Source organism: Cibotium barometz, chromosome 49, assembly GCF_041138505.1.
Source record: "Cibotium barometz isolate CiBa-2024 chromosome 49, ASM4113850v1, whole genome shotgun sequence".
In the NCBI taxonomy this organism is placed as follows: Eukaryota; Viridiplantae; Streptophyta; class Polypodiopsida; order Cyatheales; family Cibotiaceae; genus Cibotium; species Cibotium barometz.
Genome location: NC_141094.1, coordinates 35,654,938 through 35,666,558, shown reverse-complemented (window position 1 = coordinate 35,666,558; position 11,621 = coordinate 35,654,938). Strand labels below are relative to the sequence as shown.

Here is an 11,621-nt window from a genome sequence, read left to right as displayed (position 1 = left end):
CACATGGAATTGATAGAGTACTCAAGATAAAGCCAAAATGGGGACAAGAGCTAAGGTTTCACAAAGTAGCACAAATCTTGGATTAAACACAAAGTGCATACAAGAATTCTAGAGCTCTCATACACAAGAGAAGGTGTATAGACCCTGCTTTTATAGACTCAGTGAAGGGAGACACCTAGCTCTCATCAACTTGTCCACTTGCCCCTCCCATGCCACCTAGAAGAAGTGGCTTGAATGCTAGTCAATAACTATGGGTTATAAGCTAACCCATGGTTTATACCTTTACCTATACCCTTAGCATAAATGTATTAAATCCAATGATACACACTAAGTGATGGATGTAGATAAACATTTTCTCAACAGTGGTGAAGATGCAAGTGAAGATGAAGATTGATGCATTACTTTAATTAGTTTTCAATGTCTTCATATTTATTCATTTTTCAACATGAACACCTTATTTAATTTGCAAATGTGTATGTAATTGAAAATATAATCCATGATATTATTGTATTGCAATTAATTTTTGTGTTTTAAGTGTTCTAAAAATAATAATTAACTAGTGTTTAAATAATGTGATTTCAAAAAACGGGGACAAAATGGAGGAGAGATGTGGGAACACATGTCCCCACATATCTCATCCATTCTATCCCCGCTTCTTTTTCAAACAGTCTGTGACTATATATGCGGTTAGGTGCATGTTGTACACATGCACCTAACCGCATATTGTTGTACACATGATTATATGTGTGGTTAATCATACAAGTGTAGTCGCACTGATAGTCGCGTGCATAGCCACATGGATAATCAAGTGAATGTTTTTTCATATATAGTTTCTTTAAAATTTTCATGGCTCTTGACATTTTTGTGCTCTTCATTTGTTGGAGTGTTGGAAGGCCCTTGTCCCAAGGTAGAGTTCCACACATGAACTCTCTCACTAATGAGCCACAATCCCAACTCTATAGCCCACTCATAGCCCAATGACCAATGCAGGCTATAATATAAATTGTTCCTTGAGAGGCCCCTCTCTCCCAAGGTAGAGTTTCACACATGAACTCTCTCACAAATGAGCCACAATGCCAACTATATAGCCTAGTGACCAATGCAGACTACAATATAAATTGTTTCCATATGGCCTCTAATCACAAGCCTTGTTATGTTCAAGTACGAGACATAACACTATTTGAAGTGCAAAAAAGAAACTATCTACTTCTTCAAGAAACCTTTCTAACCCCTACTCATCAGTACTTGTGGTGCATTTAGAGCACCACCTTGAAACCTATTTGTTGAGGCCATAAATGAAAACCTCAAATCTACACATGCCTAACAATCTGCTCAAATTCTCAATATCCCATTCATTGAGAAATGGTGGGTGGTGTGCCACATCATGAGATCTACAATTGACTTACACTTGAACATATGTTGTCTCTCAAGGTATGATGGGGAAGTGCCTCAAAACCTTGACTAAAAGTTTCTTTGCTTGTAAGTCATCTCTGTAATGATAGGCCCCACACACAACAAACAAGTTACAACTTCCTCATGTACTAATAGAGAACACAATCATTTGGGCATGCATGGACATAATCTCTCTCTCTCTCTCTCTCATGCATGCATAGAGAGCATAGAGCTTTCTTGGAATATTCTATAGGGCATTTGTCTACAATCATCTCAAAGCTTCCCTTAGTGGTGGAGATAGGTTGAGTGAGTTCCAATTGAAGCCATGAAATCTCTCACTTGCCTCTCTCTCCTCATGCTTTAAACACTTAAGCTAGCTAGTGGGTGGGTTATGAGGTGGTGGTGGTGCATAAGTGGACTATGCATCGATAATACAACATCTCTAACTTATACCTATAGTTGAGGTGGTGATTCGGCATGGTGGTTGCCGCATCGACATGCTATAGACTAATGATATGTCTCCCATGTCACTCCGTGCCTATTGTAGTGTCCACGCGCTTCACACTTGAGAGCTTCTCCACCACCTACTCCATGCACTCTAGTGACGCTCGCCATTGGGAATGATTCAAATGCTAATGCCATGCTGGCAAGATTGAAATATACCAATGTCATGTGGGAGAATCTAATTAGTGACACATCATCAAGGTAAAGTTCTTCAAGTCAAAAATGGGAATAAACTCAAGGAATCATGTTGTAGAAGATGTTCTTGAAAAATGCGAGTACAAGTACACATACAAGCCATGTGAAGACTAGGTAGTTAAGTGCAATTCTAGAGCAATTCACATGCTAAATGAGATCAGTACTAAACCTTTAAGATCTCAAGTGAAGGATACAAATCTAGTAAGAAGAGATAGAGTTTCTTGCATACTTTTGAAAAAAAAGAAAAGAATAAATGAACCTCAAGTGTGAAGTGTGGATAGTCTAGGTGTAGAGCAAGTGGGCTCTGTGTGTGTGTGTGTGTTTGTGTTGTTTGGATATGTATGAACTTCAAAAACAAGGCCAAGAACCACAAAAAGTTGAGAGCAAGGGGGTGATGTGGTGGTGTTGTAGGAGGAGCTTCTCTTCTCTATATCTTCATATTATCTTAAGGAAGAGTTTTAGAAAGCTACCGCATGGCAATAATTTGGAGGTTCGAGGAAGTTTGGTAGAATTTGATTTTGGAAACCTCAAAAGACGTGTGAAGCACGGGTTCCCAACTATTCTAATTATAAGGTGGGTGAGTTCCTGAAGCAGTCGGCCAAGCGTAGACATCTGGCCAAGCGTAGACATCTGGCATTTGATGATTGGTGAGGAGGTTGGGGGACAAGTTGTCACGGGCCATGCTACTGTGGTTGCCATTGGTTGTGTTATTGGGGGGCAAGTTATAAAGGGCCGCTGCACGTTGTGAAGCTCCGATGGCGGGCAACGCCTCCTCATCATCTAGAGGCAGGCGTTCATACGACGCATCGAGAAAACAGGCAGCCAGGATCACCACAGGACCCGCCGCTTGCAGAGCGCCCACAACGCTTCCACCCACAACCTGACCCTGGCCACCGCTTAGGTGTACGGTTAAGCCGCCCCCCCCGGGCAGCAGGGCTGGCGGCGGAAGAAATACGCCGGAAATCGAAAGGATCTCGAAGCGGCCGTGCAAGGTGATTGTGGCATCGGGCGCTGCGCCAGGTTGCCGGAGTGTGACGTTGGCGACTGTTCCGCTGCCCCTAAGGATGCACACGCCGCACTGTCTCCGGCACGCGACGGTGGCTAAACTTTCGATTACATCGCAGCCGTTGGCCACCTCCAGGACATGGGTTCGCAGCGCATTTGTGCTATCTCCTGCTATGAAGGTAGGGGGCTTGGCCTTGTTTTTGGAACCGGGAGGCCGCCCTCTAGGCCTCCGCAGCTCTTCTCCTCCCTCCTCACGTCCTGTCGTGGCTGACAAGCCAGACATTCCCTTCCCAGCTGACAAAAAACAACAAATCAACGGAAAATGAGAGAGAGAGAGAGAGAGAGCTAAGCTAACATATAATTGAGGTGGGTTTCAGTCAGCCACATATAATTGATTGAAACCCATTACGGTTAATATTGCAGAATAAAATATTCTAGAATTGAATAATAATCAACCACGTATAATTGATTGACACCCACGACAGTTAAAATTCAGATCAACAAAACAAGATTGGAAAACTTAAAAAAGCATTCCGATTTTGTATTTAGCATGAAATTTCATGATAAGGAGATCCTAAACTTAGTCTGACTCACCCCAAAAAAAAAACAATTTGTCTTTCAACTTGTGTTAGCCAACTAGGAGGGAATTAAAATCACAGACAACATTTGCTTATAGGGTGTTTTGTAATTAAGGTAGTATAGGACGAAATCACGTTATTGTAATTAATACTAGTACACCTTTTTAAATTTGATGTGGATTGTCAAATCTCCTTCATTAAAATTAGTTATAAGAGTAGTACACCTTTATTAAAATTAGTTATAAGAGTAGTACACCTTGTTTATTAAAAATATAAATATAACTTTATTTATGTTCCCAAAGAAAAAGTTAACATTAGCAGTGCTCATTGAAAACCATTTTTTAAACCATGCAAAATAAGGGCCACTATCTAAAACAACCGCTATTTTGAAAATCCAACTGAAACCAATGAGTGCTAGCTCATCTGGTAGAGCGTTGGTCTCTACTCCCAAGGTCTTGTGTTCAAGTCTTGGGGGCCTCGTTAGGTACCTACCCTTGATGGGTTGATTATAAGCATGTACGATGGGTTCGCCAGCCCTCATCTCGGCGGGGCCGCCTCCCCTAACAGAGGCTGGGTGTTTGTGTTTTTAAATTTCCTGTACCTTCGAAAAAAAAATAAAAAATCCAACTGAGCCTCCAAGAGAGTAATTTTTCAATCGGTGTTAAAGGAAGGAGGTAATTTTGATGTGGTCCTATAAAAACATAGAAAAATTCAACCGGGACTTTTTATACACTTTAATGAAACCTTTATAAGACTTTTATACACCTTAATGAAACCTTTATGAAAGGAGAAATACTAATGTAAAGAAGAAAAAATCAACCGATATTTTGAAAATCCAACCATGCCTCAAAGAGAGTAAATTTTCAACCGACATGAAAGGAAGGAGGTAATTTTCAAATGACTTGTTATACACCTTAATGAAACCTTTATGAAAGGAAAAATACTTTTTAGTCCCTGTTATAAAGGCATATAGTTACGAAACCTTTATAAGACAACACAGGGGACAACATTTATTCTAAACAACCTAACTAAAGACATGCATACTATATAACGACTTAATTTCTAATTAGTCTCTACAAACAAATACTTTACTAAACATGATAATTCTTCTTTTTCACTTTTTAGTTTGAACAAGTGCTAGAATAATGTTCAACTCTATTAATCCTTCAATCTTCACTTTCACTTTTTAGTTTAAACAAGTGCTAGAAGAATGTTCGACTCTATTAATCCTTCCACATGTAAAGTTAATGTAATCTCATCTTACCAATCCATGTGGCTTACAATCAATATAATCTTTTTTTGATACAAACATACTAACATTCTACATAAGATTTATTAATAACATTTACATATACATGTCCCCATCACCATATACTTTGGAACATTGCTATTATTATCCTTATTTACCTAAAGAATATAACTAAAATTTCATCCAAGACCATAAAGATATTATTCTCTATAGAACTCAAATCCAACAAGATTAAGAACAATGATTGACAAAGTAATCTTCTCTACATTGCGAAATTTTAACAAAAAACTTTAACTTGAATTATATTAAAAAAATAACACCTTTGTCTACACACTGCATGTAGACAACTTATTTGCCCAAAAGCAAATTCCAAAACATTACAATCATTCCTCCCTTGTCTTCCATCATGTTTATGTCTCTACTTGAAACTCATAAACACTTGAGAATAGATTCAAGAAAACTTATTGATGTTGTCCCTAATTACATGCAGATTCCTTTATTATGATTTACACACCTCCTTAGAAGCCCCCAACAATGGAGTAATAAGCCAACAATAACCAATCACTTGATTTGCATGCATCATCATGAACTGAGTGTACGTATGATTGTTTGTGACATTGAAATTTCAATTGAGAAACCTAGAGACAACTGGTTGTGGACATATGCACCATAGAGTGAGAGTTGGCTATGGGCATCTACCACATGGACATAAAGACAAGGCTATTTTTAACATTTATAATTTCAATTGAGAAACCCTAGAGGAACTGGTTGTGAGCACATGCACTATAGAGAGATGGGCATCTATAACATGGGCATAAAGATAAGGCTAGCGCAACATGGGCAATGTGCATTGAAGCAAGGTGTGGCCGAACATGTGTGTTTGGATAATAAGAGAAAGTGGAGGTGATATAAAGATTCATAGAAAATAGCCTCAGCTTTAAGTGTCACCTTTGTTTTGCTGTCAAAAGATATGACCTACACACAACACCATGTCTTTACATAATTGCATATAAATCATTTAAACTAAATCGTCATGATAATGTATAAAATAAACTAGCCAAAAATTAACCATGCTACCTTGCAAGGTTTGTATTATAGCAACATCCATAGCTTACACATACAATAGTGCCCATGACAAGTCTGATGAAGCTGCACCAATGCATAGGCTTTACTTGTCTCAAGTACCTTCACATTAATTTATCTAACATGAAGCAGCATTGTAATTCCAGTATACATGTTGAGTTCAGTATGCATGCTGCATTCAATATGCATATTGAATTTAGAATTTAATTAATTAATCAGAATTATCCTATTTCCAAAAACTAATAATGAAAATTTACCATTGATATATTACATGGTTGAATAAACAAATAAAAATCTAACATACTTATGCTCTGTGGTACTAGAAATCTATCTCTATTCACATGTATAAGATCTTTAATAGAGACTACCTTGAGTATATAATAAATAAACTCTACAAAATCAAACATTATTAGATTTTAAGAAAACACATTGATTCTTTGTACTTTGTATATAGAAGCACATTGCATATGGACTTTAAGGTGGAATTGTACATTAAATATATGTAGGAGCTCGGGTTTTTCCCTTGTGCTCCCAAGGGTTTTTTTACTCGCAGCTGGAGACCTTTATTTGAGTGGGGGTGTTGGAGCTATATATAGCTAGCCCTAACTCACTCTAGGTCTTGCCTGTATATATGTGACTTGTGACTAATATGATTCATTCTTGTGGAGCGTATGTGGTGTCTCTTGTCTCGTCTCTCTCCCTCTCAATACTCCTCTTCTTTGGCTAGGTCAAGGCAACCTTCTCCAAACTCCCTTAGCGGCGTACAAGCTTCAAAAAAGGATAAGAGGTAAGCCCTTAACTGAACTCTTTGTACTTTTTTGCACCTTTGGGTGCTATGGATTATTTTTGTTAAGTTTTTGTTTCCTATGCATAATGGTTAAGCTTAATGCATTATGTATAGTGCATTAAGCTTATTGCATTAATGCTTAATCTCGTATGCATTATATATTAAGATTAATGCATTATGTATTATGCATATGCATAATGCATTAAGCTTATGCATAATGCATTAAGAAAATGCTTAATGCATTGTGCTTATTCACTTAATACATTAATGCTTATTCACTTAATGCTTAATCCATAATACATTAATGCATTAAGCTTATGCTTAATGCATTAACCCTATGCATTAATGCTTAATGCAATATGCATTATGCAAAATACATTAAGCATAGGCTTAATGCATTGTGCATAATGCATTAATTCATTATGCATAGGGCATTAGCATAGGCTTGATGCATTAATGCATTATGGATAATGCATTAAGCCTATGCATTAATGCTTCATGCATAAGCATAATACAGTATGCATTAAGCATACGCTTACTGCATTGCGCTTAATAACTTAATGCTTAATGTTTCAAGCTTGTTGCATTAGGCATTAAGCATATGCATAATGCATTAAGCATATGTATAATGCATTAAGCATTAAGCATTAAGCATATCCATAATGCATAATGCATTAAGCATATGCTTAATGTATAATGCATTAAGAGTAATGCATTAATTCTTATAATGTATAATGCATTAAGAGTAATGCATTATGCATTATACATAATGCATTAAGAATTATGCTTAATGCATGATTGCATTTTGCATTGTGTTTCATGCATAATTCATTAAGTGTAGTGCCAAATATGCATTATGTTTATGCGTAGAGTATGCATAGAGCATATGTATGCTCTATGTAATATATGTATGCATATGTAAGCTATGTATGCATTATGCATTATGTTTATGCATAGAACATTCATAGAGCATGCTGTGTGATGTTTTTATACATATAGCTTTTCATGTAATGCATGATTTATGTGAGCTATCTTTTTATGTAATGTTTTTATGCATTAGATGTGTCCATCATGGGGATTATCAGCAGCAATGGACCAAGATCGGATCTATGGAGAGCCTGAACTCTAGGTACAGGGCCGCGTAATTGAGTCACTCGCACTTATCTGCCACCTTTTGTGTGCTAGTAGACACATTACCTATCCCACAATCGCCTACATCCATGCATCCCACAACCTTTCCTATCCTTCTCACTTCTACTTTGCCTACCCTCACACTTCCACTTCCCTTACTCCTTGTCCTTTAGCTCCTCCTAGTGCTCATCGCACTCCTATCGCATCCATGGTGCCATTTTCCTAGCATGGGACACCCTCACGATGCCACTCAGGTGGTGATAGCTCAAAGGCTCCTCAAACGTCGTGCTCAGGGAGGGTGGTATGATTTACTATGCCTTGATGTGAAGAGTGTGGGCCTTATATGGATGACACGGGACGCAAGATTTATTATACCTTTCATCATTTAGTCATCCGAACCTATAAGGATACCTTGAAACCATGGAGAGAACAAAAGACATAGACTTCATGTATTTGGTGTAGTGCATGCATGAGTAGTTCCCAAACCCACCATACACGTGTTTTTTGATGAGTGGGTGAGGAATCGCATTATAAAGATCCTCAATAATAGGAGGTCTCATGAAAGGAGGTGCACAAAAGAGGGAAAACAAATTCTCACCAATTTCAGCATTAAGGACTAGAAAAAGGCAAGGAAGAAAGCCAAGGAGGCTACTCCACACCACCCTGAAGAAAAGGCAGTGCATGCGAGTCTGCTGAAGTACGATGTGAAAAAAGATGAGCTCGGAGGAGAGGCAGGCTGGCTTGCATGAATTTTAGGTTCTCTTTTTGCCATTTTCACTAAGTTTACTTCATGTGTTGTCATGATTTTCATATCTCATGCATGTTGTAATTTGTTGTAGGAAAGCGTAACACCCAATGTATGGGGAGAATAGGTATCGCAAGCATCACAACAATGCCAAAACTTGGGAGTGGATCAAATGCTAGGGAGTCATCTCACTGAAATGGATATCCAATGAGCTTAGTATGGGGAACTTGGTAATACCTTTAAACTCAAATTATCACCCAACTTATTTTTCTTGTGGTTAACATTTTGCACTATTTAGATGATGATGCCGAAAGTGACGGTGATGATGAAGGTGGTGGTGCACGTGGTTGTTGAACTAACTTAGTTTGCAAGCTAATCACCAAAATAGATGTAGTGATGGGCTTAGCAACTAAACACAAAGTGCATACAAGAATGCTACAACTCTCATACACAAGATAAGTTCTAGACCCTCCTTTTACACAAGATAAATTCTAGACCCTCCTTTTATAGGATCAGTCAAGCGAGGCACCTAGATCTCATCCACTTGCCCACTTTCCCCTCTCATGCCACCTAGAAGAGGTGCCTTGAATGCTAGTTAATAACCATGGGTTACAAGCTAACTCATGGTTTACACCTTTTTCTATACCCTTATCATAAATGTATTAAATCCAACGATACACACTAAGTGATGGATGTAGATCAACCTATTCTCAACACCCTCTCTTGATCTACATACATGCCATGCAGGGTGTGTAGATCAAGGAATCACATAGTCACATAGTACCACAAAGAAATGTTCTCACAAAGAAACTAAAAAGACCAATTTGAATCAACAATATTAGCCTCCACCTCAGATTTACCTTTTCCTTTTTCGTTGTCTTTGTCTTTGACTTTGTCTCGATGGAGTTTCCTTTCTCTTCGTCTTTCTTCTTTTTCCTGCAATCTTTGATCATATGCCCCTTTTTTATGCAATAATAGCAGATTCTTCAAGCCTTCCTTTTGTCATGATCTGTAATTAAAGCTTGGTATCCAAAGAGATGTGGTGTAGTTGAAGATGAGGAACTTAACCCCATTCTTGTTTCTTCTAAAATTAAAGATGATGCTGCTGAGACAAGTGTGAGATTAGGTTGATTTGAAATGATAGAAACACATTGTTCAAATGGTGGAGGCATGCTACATAGAAGTACAAAAACAACTTCTTCTTCGGAGATCGTAACACCTGCTCCAGAGAGCTGGTCAATGAGACACCTAAGATCATTCATATGAGTGGCAATGGATATCTTTTCAGCTTTCTCTAACCTATAGAGACGTTCATTGAGAAACAATTATGATGCAACATTTGTCTGACCAAAAATAGCTTTTAGTCGTAGCCAACCTTCATGTGCGCTAGAAGTTGGGGGGGGTTCACTCTATGTAAACTCTCTATAATCACATGCGTTCAAGGCCTAATTAAAAAACCCCTTATCTATAAATTTTTCATGAATAAAACACAACCTTTTTCTATTCAATATATAAATATCCCCTTTAAATGGTACCCTTCTATATGTAAAAAATGTGTAAAAAAGGGATTTTAAAAACCCTTTCTATTGAACCCACGTGCTACGCTTACATATTTATTAGTGACCCCTCCCCCCCACCCCCCAGAGACTAGAAGTTAAGCTAATTACCTGATGTATTTGATTGTCACTAAGACCATTGATGATAAATGATAAGCCCCTGGCATCACTTTCCTCCCATTTTTGAACTGCCTCCAGATTTCTTGCTGTGGATTTCCTTTCAGTCCCACTTGCAAGACCCCATAGGTCTTTATTTATTAAGAATATTTACATTTTGATGGCACAAGTATGGTATTTTGTGCCATCAAAATGGTCATTTCTATGAAAGAAATATCCCTGGTGACTTGACATTTTACCACAAAGTCTCCCTCTGATTAAAACACCCTTTATAGTTGGAGGGTAAGTACAAATATTTTTTTTTCACTAAGCTTCACCAAGTACCTTTCCCATACAAGTGCATATTTCTACATAGAAAAGATGAAAATCCCATACTTTTTTCTATATGGTAGTAGTGAGATTTGGTTTATTTTTTTATTTTGATTTTTTTGATGTTTATCCTTTTTCCTTTGAAGTTACTTGACTCACAAGAACCAGGCATGGAAGATTCCTTTTCTATAGGACTAGGAATTTTCTTTCCAAGGTTTGTTGATGCTCCATTGGGAACCTTTGTAGTGATTATGGTCAACTCGTTTTGGAAACAACTATTTATTTCTAAAAATAGCAAGGCTATTAGCTGATGCACAGCTGGAGTCACGTGCTCAACGCCATAATGATGTGCCGCTAATTGTTATACCTAGCATGCAAAGACGTGTTTTATGTGAGGATCTGCCAACTGGAAACAGTTACTGCCCACGTTGCGCTCCTCTGTAGAATCAGCTATGAAACTACTAAGCTTGTCACAACTACTTCCCACAACGTGCTCCTCTGGCTACATAACTACTAAGCTTGTCACAACTATTGTCACGACGTGCTCCTCTGCAGAATCGGCTACATAAGGCGTAGCTTCTGCTTTTCTGAGATACCAGGTGCAGCTTTAGCAACTCCATTGTCTTTAGCTTCACATCAAAGAATGGCAAGGATCCTACTACAGGACGCCATATCTTCTTCATCAACTAAGAAGAAGAAGGCTTTTGACAGAGCTATTTGACTAGTTGTTAACAGATGGCCTGGTGATCGAAGGAGAGCATGTAGAGGAGACTGGCTTCGTGTGGATGATGAGTCACAAACAGCAGCTCATGAGTCACAAGCAGCTAAAGTGCATACAAGTAAGCGGACAGTCTCTGGAGTTATCACTTTAAGAAGCAGCAGCACTGTTTCACATAGAAGGCGAACGGTCACTGGAGCTAATCCCACACTATTTCCTGCAACCCAAGAAGATGAACAAAGTCACTGGTTT

General features: G+C 38.2%; 1 pseudogene; it reads right to left on the bottom strand.

Annotated features, from left to right (window-relative positions):
- Positions 1–2,653: 2,653 nt before the first annotated feature.
- LOC147610533 (AT-hook motif nuclear-localized protein 16 pseudogene) lies at positions 2,654–9,622 on the bottom strand (annotated as a pseudogene).
- Between the last annotated feature and the right edge of the window lie 1,999 nt (positions 9,623–11,621).